Here is an 18,131-nt window from a genome sequence, read left to right on the forward strand (position 1 = left end):
CATTAAGGTCCTGAACAAATCAAAAAGCATTTGGAAGTTTACCAAGATATTACAATATTAGAGAGTACTGAAAACTTACATCATAGGTTAACTTTTAGAAACAGGACTACAAAATTTGAAAACTACTTCATTTTGGAATGGACCTTCCTAGGTTTCAGAGAGATGTTTCCACCATTCTGTTTAGTGGAACTTGCCAACATTTAAAGTGCAGGAATAAATCCTGGTCCTGTTTATCATTCTAAATAGTTGTAAAATACATCATTTCAGTCAAAAGTCCAAATGGCAGATTACCCATTTAAAGAAGACAAGGTATTGAATTGCAAAATGCCAGAGTGAATAAGGGGCACTACATCGGCAGACTTTGTATTAATCACGATTCTTATAATAAAGTCTCTAAAAACTGCAGGATTTTTAGAACAGACTATTGAACTTTTGTCACAATGTCACAAATCCTACATATAATACAGTTTATAAGGAATGTAAGGCTTGGGCTGAGGGATGAAATAAAGATTTCTCTGCTAGCATTGACAAATGAATGTTAGATTTTTTGGTCATTTTAGATCAATTGTTCCTTCAACTGATAAAGTTTATGGATCGATTCAGACTTCTTGAATCCCTGTATCTGTTAAAATTCTTAAGGAAAATAAACAGCTTGAGTACAACATGCTTAATAAAACCAGTAGCTATAGTTTTACACGCTAAAGGATTTCAATATTATAGTAGAATATTATTTTATATGATTATACATTCATGATAACTATACATCCAGATAACCACTTAGATATCTTACTAGTCATCTGCACACTCAATTACTGCTATTATGTATGCAATCACAATAGTTGAAGAGTTACAAATTTGAAAATTTAAGCCTAAAAATCTTGTCTTCAGTGTTAACAGCCTTATTGATTCTAGCATAACTATTCAGGACAGAAATGTTTCAATTTAATCTCCTTCATTGCTTTTTCATAGAAGCATTGAACCATAGAGCTAGAAGGAACCAAAGGGTCATCTATTCTAATCCCCTGCCAAGATGCCAGGATTTGTTGTGTCTAAATCAACCAAGATAGATGGCTGCCAGCCTCCATTTGAAAACCTTGAATGAAGGAGCTTCCATGACCAGGGCTGGATTAACTCTCCTGTGGGCCCAGGGCTATTAGATTTTGTGGGCCTCTGTATACAAGTCTTTTTCCTAGGAGGAAGTTTGGTGTAGGAGGGGACTGGGGCAGGGGATTAGGGTGCAGGAGGGGGCATGGGGTCTGGGAGGGAGTTTGGTGCAGGATGGGACTGGGGCAGGGGATTGGGGCACAGGAGGGTGTATGGGGTCTGGGAGGGAGTTTGGTGCAGGAGGGGGATTCTGATCTGGGGCAGGGGGTTGGGATGGTGGAAGGGGTGTGAGGTGCAGGCTCCAGCTGGGAAGCACTTACCACAGGCGGCTCCTGGCCAGCGGCACAGCAGGGCTCAGACAGGCTGCCTGCCTGCCATAGCCCCACGCTGCTCCTGGAAGCAGCTGTCTCCTAGCACATCTCTGCGGCCCATGGTGGGAGGGGGACAGCGTGTCTCAGTGCACTGGCCGCGCCCACAAGCACCACCCCTGTAGCTCATTGGCCGGTTTCTGGCCAATGGGAGCTGTGAGGATGGTGCTGGGGGCAGGGGCAGCATGAGGAGCCACCTCCTCCACCTCCCACCGCCAGGGGCCACAAGACATGCCAGCAGCCAGCTCTTCTGGGAGCGGGGGCCCTGGGCTGCAGCCCCTAAAACCCGTGCCTTAACCCGGCCCTCCCTAGGTAGTCTGTTCCATTGTCCTACTGCTCTTACAGTTAGGAAGTTTTTCCTGAGATTTAATCTACATCTGCTATGCTGTAGTTTATACCTTTTGTCCTTCCCTCTGTAGCAAGAGAGAATAACTTTTCTCTATCTTTTCTATGGCAGCCTTCCAAGTATCTGAAGACCTCTATCATGTCCCACCTTAATGTCCTCTTTTCAAAACTAAGTATACCCAGTATATTTGCTCTTGTGACTGGCATTCCATCTCTTTGATCATCTTTGTTGCTCTCCTCTGGATCCTTTCTACTTTCTCTACATCCTTTCTATATATTGGTGATCAAAACTGGACACAGTACTCCAGCTGAGGCCTAAGCAGTGCCAAGTAGAGCGGTACTATCACCTCCTGTGACTTGCATGCTATGCCTCTGTTAAGGCAACCTAAAATTGCATTTGTTTTTTTTCACAACAGCATCGTACTGCTGACTCATGTTAAGGCTGTGAGCCACCACAACTCCCATGCTCACCTTCTGCACTCAAAGTACCAGAGTGGGGAATCAGCCTTTGACAGCATCCCTTCCCCTTTATTGTCTATGGTAACTTCAGTAGTCATCCGGTCATATGTTTGTTTGTTTGGTTTTTAGAAGACTGAAGCAAAGTAGGCATTGAGCTGAGCAGCTCTGCCTTTCTATCATCTTCCGTTACGAGCTCACCTTCTCCATTGAGCTGCTGACCCACACCAATCCTGAACTTTCTTTTTTGTCTGACATATTTGTAGAACCCCGTCTTGCTGTCTCTAACATTTCTTGTCAGCTGTAACACATGCATTGGCTTTTCTGATTTTGTCCCTAAACTCTCGCACTATTCCCATGTATACTTACTTTCTTGGTGACATGCCCCTCCTTCCATTTTCTGTATGCAGGGGCAGCTCTAGCTTTTTTGCCGCCCCAAGCACAGCAGGCAGGCTGCCTTCAGCGGCGCATCTGTGGGAAGTCCCCAGTCCCGCGGATTCGGGGGCTTGCCTGTGGGAGGTCCGCCGATCCTGTGGCTTCGGCGTACCCACCGCCGAATTGCCGCCAAATCCGCGGGACCGGCGGACCTCCCGCAGGCAAGCCGCCGAAGGCAGCCTGACTTCCGCCCTCACAGCGACCGGCAGGACACCCCCCGCAGCTTGCCACCCCAGGCACTCGCTTGGAGCACTGGTGCCTGGAGCTGCTGCTACCTGTATGTATCTCTTTTGTATTTTTAGATGGATAAAAAGCTCCTTGTACATCCACATAGGCTTCCTGTGGCTCTTATCTTTCCTCTGCATTGGAATAGCTTGATGTTGATCGTCTAGTATTACATCTTTGGAATTGCTAGTCTCCTTTGACTCCTTTTCTTCCTAACTGGTCTTTCCATGGGATCTTGCCTACTATTTCTAGATTGGTTAAAATCTGACTTTCTGAAGTCCAGTGTCTTTGTTTTGCTGTTCTTATGCCTTCCTTTCCTTAGGATCTTGAATTCTATCAGATCATGATCACTTCCTCCCAAGTTCCCAACCAGCTTTGCATTTGCAAATAATTCATCCCTGTTGGTCAACACCAGATCCAAAATGGATGATGATGCTGTATGATGCATATTCAGCGCCTAGATTTATGTTATACATTGGGCTCACTTAAATAATTTGAGCGCTCTTACCAGTTCTATCAATATTCTCTATTTTAAACACAGGGAAGCTCTCATATACTGAAGAATTTCATTGTCTAACCCCCATTAGAATTCACACCATACAAATCCAGAGTATCAGCTGAAAGCGTGATTTCCTTTGCCCAGCTCCACAAAGGTAGTTAGGCACCTACGTTCCATTTTAGGAGTCACTGTGATCACAAACCTCTGACTGTTGCCTAACCCTATTGATGCTTAAACTCACTTGGCACCAAAGTTTTTGCAATAAAAGTACCCCAAGATGTCCATGGTTCTGCCACGGTTCTGAGCATGCACACTGCTGCCTCACGCTGGGCATCCAGGCACCTGTCTCCTGCCTAAGCCACAGTGTGATCCATGAACTGGGGAAAGATAGGTGCTCCTCTGCTTAACCTGTGTGTGGGGCCCAATCCAGTTGGCATGCTCAGAGTCCACCTACCTGCACACAGCACAGCTGAGGTGGAGAGAAGGAGAAGAATCTGGGCCTTTTTGCTTTGTTCCATTCATCACTGCTTTACATCTAATTGACGCAAGCTGAACAAACAAAGATTGAGGCAACAAAAAAATCAGTGGCTACATGGGGTAAGATTTTCAAAAATGACCTGAGAATTTTCAAAAGTGGGTGCCTAAAGCTGGGTTCCTAGGTACATATTAGGCCCCTAAATAAGTGGCCTCATTTTCAAAGTGCTGAGCCCCAGCTGCTCCCACTGAGTTTTAGATCTTGTTCCAGAGAGACTACAACTAACTCACAGTACATCACTGTCTAATGAGCTGTTTAAATTGCTCTCTCTAATATGCATTATTGTACATGTTTATCTCAGGTTCATCTGCATGATTTCTTAGTTTTGCCAGGTCCCTCTTTGTTCCCCACTAATCTCTCTAGTCTAGATCAACCTAAATAATGTGTCAACCTTAATTTTTGCCAGTTCACTAATTAACATTTATTCCATATCATTAATAAACTTCCTGCTCATCAGACCTAGTACTGGGCTCTGGAACAACCCACTACTGCATCTCTTTCCCTACTGATAATTGGCCAGTTATTCCTATTATTTTTTCCTGTCTGTTAACCAACTGACACCATTTTCATGCTCACCTCATATTTATAATGTTTCTTTAATAGCCTCTTGCGTGCTTCTGATATTCTTAGTTTTTTCCTCTCTTTTCTGTCCCCAGTTTCTAAACGACAGCCACAATAACTGACTTTTCCCAATCTCCCACGCTCACTCATCTGCTCAACATCTTGTAATCTTGCACATTTTCAGCCAGTAAGAGCTTTATTTGAAAAGCTAGCCCACATTAGTTTGACAGTATTTAGCACCAGCCAGACCTCTCTCCACACAGCAGTGACAGAAATAGGTCTCATAGCTGGGTTACCCAGGAATATCTGATCCCCTGAAGCCTCTCCAGAGAGAATAGGAGTTTAGTTACTTGTTCTCTGCTCTCTCATGGAGCTACTGGAGCATTTAAGACCACATCAGCCCTACAGATTCCCCAGGAATTAACAGACCCACCATGTTAACAACTACATGTTTCCTGGGTAAAAATAAGGCCTTGCGGAATCATTACCCCTATTTGCCCAGACACTGCTATGTTAAATTATATCGTATGAGTTGGGAATTCCACACCTTTATATTTCTGACAAATCTTTCTAAAAGACTAAATAGGGTAAGATATATTTAATTCCCGTCCATATTAACCGAGAAAGCAGAGAAAACCAACATATTTAAAGGTATTAAACCTTAGAAGTAGTTAGCTGTTTTCCCAAAACCCCTAACATTCTTTTTAATTTTTACATCTTTAAAAATATATGTGTATTTCCCTTTTGTTTGTCAGCACTGAACTACTGTAGTGCTCTGTATCCTCTTTTTCTTTGTTTCTGATTTTTGATGCAGTGAGTGGCTACCTGATTTCCTTTGCTGTATCAGAACTATTATTTTTTCACTCTTGATGCAGCATAAGCAAACAAAGGACAGCAGAAGGACATCGAAACCATCATGCAATGCCTTTTATTTCACAGCTCTTTTCATCTGCTCAACAAATAACAGAAACCACGGTTAATCACTGCATACTTCTGGTTCCCTGGGCACTCATGGAGCTCTCCATATGCTCTCTTCAAAATGGAGGCACTTGCATATATCAGATCTAAATTATGCCAAGAAATGTGATCATATAGTGGAACAGAGTAATAGAAAAAAAATACCTGCTCAACAAAAACAGAAACCAAGCTAATAATCACTCCGCATTTCCAGCTCCCAGGGCATTGGGACAATGTACTAAATACATAAATATCCATTCCAACATTAATTTCATAATATTTCAAACACATTCAGTCTTGAACTTTAAATTCTATTCCTTCATGCAAGAAATTCAATGGCACAATTAGCAATTATTTTTGTTTTCTTCCTTCCTGTCTTTATTTTATTTTTGTCCTCCTCTAATCTCATTTCTCTCTTTCACTAGTCATTTCACTTATTGCTTTTCTTTGTCATTATCTTCTTTACCCTCTCTCACATTTTATTGGCTCCTTTTTTCTTTTTATTAGCTTCCACTAAGGAAAGTGGGACTTTGTAAATATGGGGCATTGAGAAAAACTTGGAATCTAGTTTTATCCAAAATCCATGAGTGATGTTATAAGGTCATGTGAATTAGACTCCAGGAATGAGTGGAAGTAGTTGAAGGATGTGAGCAAGAGGGTTTCTGATTAATTTTTTCTGCTTCAACACGTTTTGAGATGGTACGTTTGTATTATGAGCCGAGGTATTTGTCAGCAAAGAAGAACGCCAACACCAAATGAATAAGTAGACGAGTCAATTCCTAATTATAAATAGTGGATCAGATTCTCAGCATATGTACATTGACATAGCTCCATTGATGTCAGTGCTCTCAAAACCCAAATGCACGCACCTAGCAACCAAATAATGTTATCAGTGGCGACTAATAACGGCAGCAGCTGTAGCAGATTAGCTCATTATGGCAACAGGTGATAATATGAATGGTGTTAAATCCAAAAATACTATGTTAAAAAGTTGCAAAGTCAAACACTCAATAATTAGGAAAAGCCAGATTTAAGGTAGCCTGTGCAATCTTAATTTGGCCTCCTCATGCGTACGCATTATGATACAACCATTAACTACATAATCACCATACTATTTTTTCCACTGATCTGCTTCAGTCAGTACATAGGTTAAATAGTGTTCTGGGAATGAATCCGGGTTGTGTATTGAAGAAGGCTGGTTTTTGCAGGACCTCTGCCTTATTTGTTGCAGAAGCTGAGGCAGTGAATGAGACAGAGGATTGAAGGAAGAGAAAGGGCATTGATGAGGCAGTTAAATACTGCCCTGATATTCTAATTCTGTCTGTGCCACCTGGGTGATTCTAGGTAAGTCACATAAACCACATTTTTCACAGATGGCCACTAACTGAATGGGTGAATATTGAATAGCTGCTGCTTCACTGAGCATTGTCCATATCATGTACTGAATGAGACAGGGATCTTGTGGAAAATATACACAGGCTCACTGTGCCAGACCCTCGGCTGGTGTAAATAAGCAGTTTGTGTATTTTTTCTGTCATCTTTCCTGGAAATTGTTATGTTTCTCCACACAAAGAGCAAACAGCTAAGGCTCCGTGGCTGGTGTATTAAATTAAAACAACAACAAAACAAGGGGGAATAAGAAAATTCTCCACGCTAGCACACAATGTGCCTGTCTCCTGTGTAACAGCCTGCAATGAAATGAAGATATCATGGCTACCAGTCTCAGTAGACAGAAGAGTCCTTTGAGATTTAAAGATGCAGAACACAGAACCACAGTGAAAATAGCAGCATAGCTATGTACATCACAATACTTACTTCACACTGACAGAATGGCCTACCTGCACCTTCCATGGTCTGCCTGAAGACAGCCCTTTAGGTCTCAGGCCTACAGCTGTCACCTCTCTCTGAGTGGAGACCTACAACTCTCTCGATAGACCAGGGATTTGGGATTGTTGTCCCCCTGCAGTTCACTGTAACTATCCCAGCAGGTTTGACTTTCATCAGCACCTGCAGCTCTCTCCTTCTCAAGGGATAATGACAGGGTTCCCAGTGACTAGCCAACTTTCGCAAAGCACAGTACATTTATTTTAGGAAAATTCACCACAGAGAAAGCACATCACAAAATAACAAACAGTCTACATGCAAGCTAAGTTTACTAGACATCACTCGTTTTCCACATGAAGATCTGCTAGGTTCCCACAGTCCTTCAAACTCTTCCAGAAGGGTTTAGCCCTCTTGCTTACCATTTCATGTCAGCCTGAGAATCAAATGAAGGACCCTGAGCCAATTCAAGCTCACTTTTTTTTCTTTGCCGAACCTCCTCGACCCAGCCTGAACTAATATATGCAATTCCTTCCTCTCCCAAAGGTGGTACTGTTCTGGAGTTATCTGTCCTGGGATTTGCAGTAATTTCCGCCCCCCGCCCCCATACACACACACACACCTGATTTAGTTCCTGGAGGGAGCTCAGCAACCCTCCCTGTGGACTAGCCTATAATTTCTAGCTCACAAAGATATATATAAGATTTATAAATACACAAGTTTATCAATAATCCCAGGACCCATAGAGTCTGGCAACATTTGTCACAAATGGATTTTAGCATTGATCCATTCTCACAATTCTCATTATTCCTGTCGGGAAACTACATCTTCTTTTCCACCTGTACAATTAACTCAAGTGACTCAGGTGGTTGCTGCAATTGCTGATATAGACATAAGGATGGAGGTGATAGCAGTAGAAAATGATGCAACACAAGTGATAGTGGTTGGGGGGTCCTATTGGGAGCTGTAAAATGCAAGAGTCTCACTTGAGGAAACTTATGTGACTAACTCTCAAATGACTTTTTAAAGCCACCCCTACTTTTATAAATTCGTTTTACTAAGAGAAAACAAGTATCAGAGGGGTAGCTGTGTTAGTCTGGATCCGTAAAAAGCGACAAAGAGACTGGGCACCTTATAGACTAACAGACATATTGGAGGATAGTGGGTATTCACCCACGAAAGCTTATGCTCCAATACGTCTGTTAGTCTATAAGGTGCCACAGTCTCTTTGTCGCTTTGTAAGAGAACACAGTAATTGTTATAAATTGCTAAGACCCAAAGAAGAACTCTGTGTGGCTGGAAAGCTTGTCTCTCTCACCAATGGAAGTTGGCCCAATAAAAGCTATTGCCTCCCCTACCTTGTCTCTCTGTCATGCTCAAAATACACGAATGTGAAGTGTGCTTTTGCCATCCATTACGAATTGATGTTATTGTCTATTAAATGCCTATATTTTAGAGAGGGGAAAAGTGATTTTGTCACCATTGTAACTGATTGCTTCTGTTGTGGTTTTTGGTTGGTGTTCTTTTAATTGACATGGTTCCTTTGTTAGGATAAATGAATATACATTTTTGAAAATAAGTGATTTCAAACCAGCAACTCTGCATCTTCTATTGTGAGACAAGGCTCAGTCAATAAGCTTGTCATAGGAAAAAATATTTAATACATGGAGAATGTACTTTATTCACTTAGGGGTACCTACAACCAGTCCCAGAGCACAGCTCTAGGCCCTGATTCGGGAAAGCATCCTTATTCATGACAGCACTTAATATAGTCTAAAAGTTAAGCTTGTGTTTTGGGGATGACATGAGTAGGAATGGACTTAAGTACATGCTTAAATGTACTGGCCCATGTGTTGATGGAGAGTGACGGGTGCCAGGGAGATGGAATCATCACATATGGCTATAGTAGCCTGTGCTCCTATTGTGCTGCCCTCCTGTCCCCCACGCCCTTCCCTTGCCTACGTTGAGCCTCCAAACCCACCCTCGGTACTGGGATGCTGTATGTTTAAAGCCCTGGTTCTTCACAGTAGTTAAGCATCTGTTTAACGTTAAGCACATGCATAAGTCGCCTGGAAGTTGAACATATGTGTTTTGCTAAATCCATGCATTTATCCCCAGCAACCCTAAAAATATATGAGATTTAAATATTGTTTTCTTTTATATTGTATTGTATTGGGTTTTATTTCTTCATAATTCAAATGCAAACTGCATGGCATATCTGGATCCTGTTTGTTTTTCAGGAAGGTTTGGGCTGGCTTTAGTGAAATAAAAATCATATTCTTCTTTGTTTTCTACGAACATCAAAATGACAGTGCCTCACTGTTTCAGCCCCAAGAGTATGATATGAAAGAAAAAGCCTGCCTAGTGATTCTGATGCTGCTGCCAAAACATTTTGTGCTGGCTACCACAGGCAATGATTTCTCTAGGCAAGGGCATCTGCAAGTAGCTCATTCCAAAGTTAGTGCCCAGCACCAGCTCATCTGCACCCAGCACTTGGTGTCATTTCTTTCCCTTTCTCCATACTTGCAACAACAGCCTTCTCTGGGTGTCTCTCCTTTCCTTCTTGCAACTACTTCTCTGTCAGAAAGCCTAGTTGTTTGTAATCTGTTGTGGGCAAAGGTCATTTTCAGCTTTATCTCCAAAGACCTGCAACGTGGAGTTAATCCCTATCCAGAGTTATTGTCAAAATGTCCCTGTGTACAGGCACTGTTAACCTGTGTAAATGGACTCCCACCTGCCTTTAACCTTCCTGATTGTTTGCTGCCAAGTTGTAAATCTTTATGACTCAGTTGCAGTGCACCATATGTTTCTCTGCATGAGAATGGCCTCATGAGGTTGTGCTGGTGAGTTCCCAGTTCTCCAGTGCTTATGAGCTGAATGTAGGGATGCTCAAAAATCATCATCATCGTTTTTTATGATTTATATAGTGCAAACAATATGTCAGGCACTTTACTGTCATATAGGAACACAAGATCCCTGCCTCCAAAACTTACTGTCTAAATAGACAGAACCAGATGCTCTTCTGAGTAAATCAGCATAGCTCCTCGGATTATTTTTTTTTCACATTGCTTCTACCTGGAGCAATCTTCATTATCTATCATACGTAATTGCAGACCGTCACCTCTTCCATTGTGACTCAATGTGCAACTACAATTAAAGACGTGCTTTGATTCTCAGTCATTTCAAAAACACTTGTTGAAGCCGGCCCTTAGTGCATAATTAAGTTGAAAATCTTTTCGTTGTTCATAATGTAAATAACTGTAACACCTGCATAGCTCTTTGATTCCTGTACTACTCCTACAAGATGACACAACTGTCCATTTATCAGTTGTTGGGTTATAATATTCCACTGTTGACAAGTTACAGGAACCATCATCTCCTCCAACTACATACAACAGGCCATTTACAGTACAAACCCCTGCATTCTTTCTGCACATGTTCATATTTCAATAGCCATATGCTGATTTTCAGCAGTTGGGGGGTGCAACAAGCAGCAAAGTGATGGAGCACTCTTTTCCATCCTACCATCCTTGTACACACTTATGAATATGTTTTTAATACTTCATGAGGTGAGAACTAGGGTCCATAGATCTAGGCAGCTTTAATGAGGACTAAGTGAAGAGAGGGTGGAAACATGATGAGCAAGGTGGGAATTCCAGGTGTATGGGACTGTGTGAAAGATGGCCTGGATATGAGATGGAGCACAACTCAAATCAGTTAGTTGTGCGGCTTCAGTGGAACAGCATGGGTATGAATGTATGAATTCTGCTTTTCTGCATCTTGATTTGGATTCAGTTTATCCCTTACTCCTGGCTCCGATTACTTACTCTAGAGAGCCATGCAACAGAATAGTAAAGGGAAAAAAAATTCTCCTACTCGTTTTCTATTTTGAGTAGGAATTAATTAAACCAGTTGGTTATTCCGCAAAATGCATTGTTGTTCTGACTGTTTTCACTAACACATACAGATTTGATATACTTTATACTGTGTATGGTCACCTTGTGAAAAGCTCCGTATGAAACCTCTCTCATTCTTTCTTAAAAATACTGAAAGAAGACACAAAAGGTCAACTACTTTCCTAAGAAAAATGTACTTAAACAATCAGATTCCCTTATTTTATGTATGTTCAGTGCAACTAGCTCCATGTTCTGTATGTATATGGCTTCATTGGCAATGGGGTCTTGAAATACTTTATAGAATTCAATAGAAGTCAATGAGAGTTTTGCCTGAGGACAAAATAAAATCTGAACAGAACTCCAGGACTTGGATTTCAGGGGCTAGATTCACAAAGGAACTTAGGTGTGGTGACACTGAGCATTGCCACACCTAATGTTTAGGTGCCTAGAAAATCACTGTGATTTCCAAAGCCTGACTTTGATTCGTAGGCTCCTTATACAATAAATACAGGCACCCCGGAATGGGATTCACAAAAGCCACCATGCTGGGGAGCTCCTTGCCTAAGCTAGACGATGGGAGGGCACAAACAGAGGAGTATGTGCAGAGGCAGATTACCATTTTGTGTGGCCCTGGGCCAGATCAAGTGGGGGCCCTTCCCCACCCCTTCTGCCTGCAGTCTCCCCATCCCCCCAGGCATTCCTGTGGGGGACATGGGGTTGGAGCGCCTGGTGCTCCCCCACAGGAGCACCAGGCGGGTGGAGCAGGGCAAGCCCCTGTGCCCCAACCCTGGTCCCTGGCAGTAGCGCTGAACGGGCGGGTCAGGGTGTGGGGACACCCATTTTTCTGGGGCCCCCAAGCACGGACCCCATTGGCCCAGTGGCTAATCCACCACTAAGTATGTGCTGAATGCTGCCTCACTCTTAGAGATAGGCACCTATCTGGGCTGCAGGGAGGAAACCTAAAGCATCTCTGCTTGGGACTCTGAGCTGCAAACCCGCTCTTGGCATTAAGCACCTACACCATTTTAACACGAAGCTTGTGGGTAGGGGAAGAGGAGGAGGACCCCCTCATAACTTTTAATCTAGTGGTTAGGGTACTTACCTGAAAGATGTTCAAATCTCTTCTTCCAGTCAGGCAGAGGGGGAACTTGAAGACTCCCCCATCTCAGGTTAGCACCCTATCCACATTTAATTCATATTAACCACTTTTATTCTGATAAGAATATCAACACGTGGACTTGCACCAAAATAACTAATTCAGTTTTAATGTACCCCTTTTGTTATTTTGCTGCAAGCTTTTGTGTGGACAGGCTCTAAGTCTGAAACAGAAAATAAGAGGGAATGAGACAAGAGAAAAGAAAATGGGGTTTAGTTTGGGAGGGCATGTGGTCTTGTGATTGGAATGGAGGTTTCTAAATTCAATTCCCAGATGAGTCATTGGCTTTCTGTGTGATCTCAGGCAAGTATTGTTATTTATTATTTGTATTATTGTATCACCAGTCATGGACCAGTACCCCAGTGGGATAGGCCTGTACAAAAGCAAGCAAAAAAGACAGACCCTGCCCCCAAAGAGCTTACAATCTAAATATAAAGCAAGAGACAGCAGAAGGATAAAGACAGACCTGTGGGGGAGCCCAGGGAAACAATGAGAGAATACTGGTCAGCATAATAGGCAGTGGTCTTAGCCCACCAGCAGTCTAGTAGCCTCTTTGTCCCTGGTGCCCTTAAGGTTACCTATCTGTAAACTGTACAGAATAGTGTTTACAAACCTTCCAGGGATGCTGTGAGGTTTAATTACTATTTGCAAAATGTCTTGAGATCCTCAGATTAAAGACACTAGAGGAGTGCAGAGTATTTAGTCACAATAGAATTGCACTTACCAATTTTTCTCTCTCTTGTTCTTTGATCTTCACTGTTAGTTTGCCCTTCACCAGTACTTCAGCTCTTTGCCAATAAAATACTGAGTCATTCCCTTATGTGTGCTTTCCATAGGCTGAACTAAAAGCGTCACATGCATTTCTGAGGCACCCATCACCATAGTGCAGGTGCCAAATGGGTATTGCTTATGAATTATGAAGAATCAAAATTTAAATAAGATACAATACACAATGAAATATTTACACCTACATTTTCAGAGTTGTTGAGGATAAAGGCCCCAATTCACCAAAGCACTTCCACATGTACTTCATGTGTTTAACATTACCTCCCGGCTTAATGTTAAACAAATGCTTAACTGCTTTGCTGAATCAGGGCCTTAAACACATACCTCACATCAAAGCTAGTAAAAGCTGGGTGGCGACATGCCCAAGTTTGCCATTGCATATATTAGCCAGTGTGTGCTCACTATACAAATATGCAGCTGACATGCCTCTAGAAGCCGTTTCTTGAGATTTTCAAGCAGCAGGGTTCTGGAGAATTCCATACAGGGCCAAATCCCTGCCACCTTTCTCACAAGTGCGGTCCTGTTTAACCTGCATGTGTAAGGTGAGCAGGTTTTGGCACTTAAACTGCACACCCTCAGTACCTTAGCTCATTCATTTTTAGAGAAGGCTCAGCTATCCCACAGGAAAATGATAGATATAGTCACCTCTCTTTATTCATATGCTACATGTCATATTTATATACATAAGTATCTTTATTTATCAAGCTGCACAAATATATAGAAAAGGTGATGCATGTTGTCACAGCAGAGAAGCTATTACAAGCCTTTTATAGCCTTTTCAATGTCTATATTAAAATGCATTTTAATATAGGGGAGAAATGTCATAAGTATACTTCTTGAATGAGAACAGCACATCAGTAACAGTGCTTAAAGTGAATCTATTTCTGGAATGAAATGCTCATTTCATTTATACCAAACCTGGGTTTTTTGTTTGTCTGTGTTTTTCCAGGAGGGGTAGGGTTGCAGAGCAATATTTAGTCCATAAAACACCATGATTTCTCATAATGTCATGCATCTCACTCACAATAATTCTTTCTTATAAACTGCTTGGGTGCAATTTATTTTCCTCTCAGGCGATGAAGGCAAGTGCAAGTGTGGCAGACTCTGGTTGGAGCTGATAAGCCATCCTAAAGAAGCAACACTGCTGGCATGATGAGATTTGTTAAGAAGACAATATCCCATTGGCTCAGACAAACCATGCTGTATATCAAACCTATCAACAACAATATCTGCAAAACAATTCCTTTATGTGTCTGCCAACTTCCACAGAAAGCACTCTGGTGTTCCTTTGGAAATGTAGTTTGATTATTTTATTTTTTTTGGTAGTGTTGACATAAAAAACAGTTGAAAGCATACCTGGTCCCATTTATTTTTAATGTTATAGTTTACAAGAATACTTTTAAACCATGCTTTTGAAAATGCAAAATAGAGAACTTTGTAGTAAAAAGAGATACAAATATTATCTGTGTCACTGCATTTGGATTATGCCCATTGTACTTTAAAAGAGAATTCAAGGTATTCTTTTTTTAAAGCATTTAAAGATCCTGTTATGACTTTGATTAGTTCTATCACTTTGATGGAAGCAACTAACTAAGCTGCATATTTTTATTTAAGAAAGCCAAAATCAAGAAAAACTTCTTTGCCACTCTTTTGATTAGAGTTGTATAATTGTAAACATACATTGTTTTTGAAGCTCTGTTTCACTTCTTTACATGACACACTTATCTTCTTGATGTCAAAGGCCATATATCTAAACATACAGACACAAATCATGCTCAGGCTTATTCATGCAAAACTCCCGATGATTTCAGTGGAATTTGTGTGAGTTAAGATCAGCAGGTTTTAGCTCACAGAGCCACTGCTTAAGCAAAACCCCCACAGAAGAAAATGGAAATTTTGACTAAGGAGGCAATATTGGATCTAAAGAGATGTAGAAAAATATATATGAAGTTACTGCAATGATATACTAATCTATCCACTGCATAAATAAAAAGGAAATAGAGAGTTATTGAAAACTACAGGCTGATGCCCCTTCTATACCATGAATATTCTGCAGCACATTATGGCAAGAGGAGTTAGGGTCACATACAATTTCAGGGAGAATATTTCCTGTCAGCTACATTGGTTACTTCCAAGTAATGGTGCCAGAACAGTTCAATAATAGTTGGAGTGGCAGAACTCAATTTCATGAACAATTCAGACAGGAATTCCATTTCTCTCCTCGCTTATTTCATTAAAAATATTTCTGGGAAATCACTGCAGAGCCTAACTGATTCCAAAATAAAATTCTCTCAGCAGATATTCCAAGCAGATGAGACTCCAGGTTTTAAACACATGGGTTAATAGGACTGCCCTACTGCAAAGGGGTGTGCTGAGAATAAATACAGTAGATTGTTAGATGCTCAGATACTACAATAGTGGAGCCATATAAATAGCTAAGAGTTAAACAGAAACACATTTTCAGCTACCACAAGAAAGCTAATACTGCCCTCCAGCCTATCCTTCTTTATGGCTGTATCTGGAAACCAGCCTCAATGATGATCCTTTAACTAAGCATGCATTAAAAGATGAGTGCATATGCAGCTCAGTCATATGTGAGAATACACCAATGGGCCTGTGTAGAAGTGGGGCTAACACCAACAGACTGATACTATCTCCATAACAGTTGTCTTAAAAGAGAAATCTGCAACTTTATAAAAAATTAAACCTGATAGCCTTCCCATTGGATGCAACATACTACGTCATCCTTCTACCCTTGACCTTTGGATGAAGAGCAGTTTGAACCATTTCTGATGCTCTTATCTTTAGCTTTGCTCCAGCTGCACATACAAAGGGCAGTTGCACACACGGAAGGGAGATGCCCAATCATGTATATTTTGCCTAGAGCTCAGCAAACATAGAGAATGTTGCTTCAGCTGTGTTCACAATGCCTTTTTATTCACTTCTCACAAAAATTTGTCCAAAAGGAACCATGTTTGTATGAGTGTTTTTAGTCAATGGGTTTCTAGCCAATAGGCAAGATTCATTTAATCACAAAGGATTAGGATTGAGATGTGTAGTTATAATAATTCTGCACTGGGGACAATGGAAACAATAGGAGAGACAATGCCCCCTGGAGCTCTCCAGCTGTGCTGGTTTAGGGAGTAATTTATGTCACCCTGTTTTAGGGTACATCACACTTCCTCCCACATGGCCATCCAGCTCCACCATTCAACACATAATGAAGCAGGGGCCATGGCTCCACTTCTTCCCAGACTTCTTTGATAATATATGCCTGGAAGAAGCATCTAGTATTGGTCCCCACACTCCCTTGCATATGATATATGATCTGTATAAGGGAAAGAGGCTCCTTATTCATGGCTAGGGCAGGAGCACAATCTAGCTCACAATGCTCATTTTCTGATGAAACCACAGACATAGTTTATAATGGCTGACATAGGGGACCAGTAACACCACTCAAAGGGAACAGCTCATGAGCAGTCAATAGGTTTATTTCTATAAAGCATTAATTACAAAATGTTGAATAGCAAAACAAATTTATAAAAATCACACTCTGATAATGGACATTTTGTGAAGAAGGAAAACAAATTGTGTAGCTCAAGTTTTTAACTGCACGAAAGGGCACTGAGCAACTGGAGATGGACTAGTCTGGATTATTAATCTCTGAGATTGTGTCCTCAATTCTGTCACCATGACCTCTTCATAAAAGCACTTGCCTTCTATTTCCCTTTGCAAAGAGGAGAGTCCGTGAACTGTTACTCCAGGCCTGGAATTACATATGTCTTGATATCCTTGCGATCTCTTAGGGGCTCAGCAAAATATAACCTTTTGTTGGGTTTTTGGGTTTTTTTTTTTTTTTTGCAGTGATCAAACCCTGTGTCTTAATTCTAAATCTCTTCAGGTAGCATATCTTTTGCACATTAGTGTCAACAGGTGTGATCAAATGTGGAAGCATATGTCACCATCCTGGAGAAAGGACTCTCTGCAGAAGAGATTATACTTTCTGCCATATTCAGGCTGCCCACCTAAGTGCATCTTTGATTTACCCTGAGACCCACTAAAACTGATACATCACAATGATAGCAGGCATTGTGCCATCCTGACAGATGGGGATGAATGTAAGCAGCCAAAGGACTGTATCTGAGTATCTAATGTGTATTCTAAATGTTGGAGACCCAGCCAGGAATATCACATCAGCAGCTTGTTCTCAGCTCCTATGCCTATGCCTATGGCAAAGGCGATATGCCATCCCTACAGCACTGAGCTGGATTCATTTAGGGAAATGAACGCATATTTTACATGGCATGAGATTTTGGCTCTAGTGATTTGGCTCTAGTGATTTGGGACTCTGCAGGGGAGTTGTATTACAATAGTATCTCCTTCTCTTTTGACTCTCAACCAAAGGCTTCCATGGAATTGGCTGCAAAAAACCCTCCTGTGGAGTAGGCTGAAAGGGTGAGGAAGCCTTGAAAGGCCCAGAAGTATTAACAAGCTCTTGATCAAAATCAGTTTTCAGAAACCTCTTTAGAGTCTGACATAATATTGAAGCTGTAGCACAACTTGTAATGCTTAATACCTCACTGATTTGTACGTCAAACATAATAATTTGTGTAGCAAATCTCTTAAAAAGCACATTTCTATTTCATTTAGCAACTTCCCTTCAAAAAAATGTTTTTTCCCTTCAGGTTGAAGTATAAGTGAGCATTCCCAGAAGCCCAGCTTTTTACTACCGTCTCCAAGCAAGGCATAAGGGTGAGTATCGTAATGCCAAAGCATCTCCTCCCAGAAATAAAGCATTTCACTCTTCACTGGCACCTATGCTAATTCTGGCCTTTCTACATAAAAGAGTTTCATTACAATTGTGCCAAAGTCTGTGGTAATTGTGTGTCATGTAACTTTGGGTCCACATGAGACTAAGCCAGAGCAACCAGTCTCTCTCAGTTGGGAGAATTTGGATTCAGGTGATGAACTAAGGAAGACTACTGTG

The 18,131-nt window shown here is 41.5% G+C and overlaps 1 long non-coding RNA gene across 2 annotated transcripts in view; it reads left to right on the plus strand.

Moving 5' to 3' along the window:
* The window catches only part of LOC120399057, a 50,749-nt gene extending 32,854 nt beyond the window's left edge, over positions 1-17,895 (plus strand). For both annotated transcript variants that reach the window (XR_005594936.1, XR_005594935.1), the window contains one exon: positions 17,830-17,895. This is a non-coding gene — a long non-coding RNA (uncharacterized LOC120399057). The remainder of the gene's footprint in view (positions 1-17,829) is intronic.
* Positions 17,896-18,131: the final 236 nt, after the last annotated feature.

This window comes from Mauremys reevesii, linkage group 2, assembly GCF_016161935.1.
Source record: "Mauremys reevesii isolate NIE-2019 linkage group 2, ASM1616193v1, whole genome shotgun sequence".
Taxonomy (NCBI): Eukaryota; Metazoa; Chordata; order Testudines; family Geoemydidae; genus Mauremys; species Mauremys reevesii.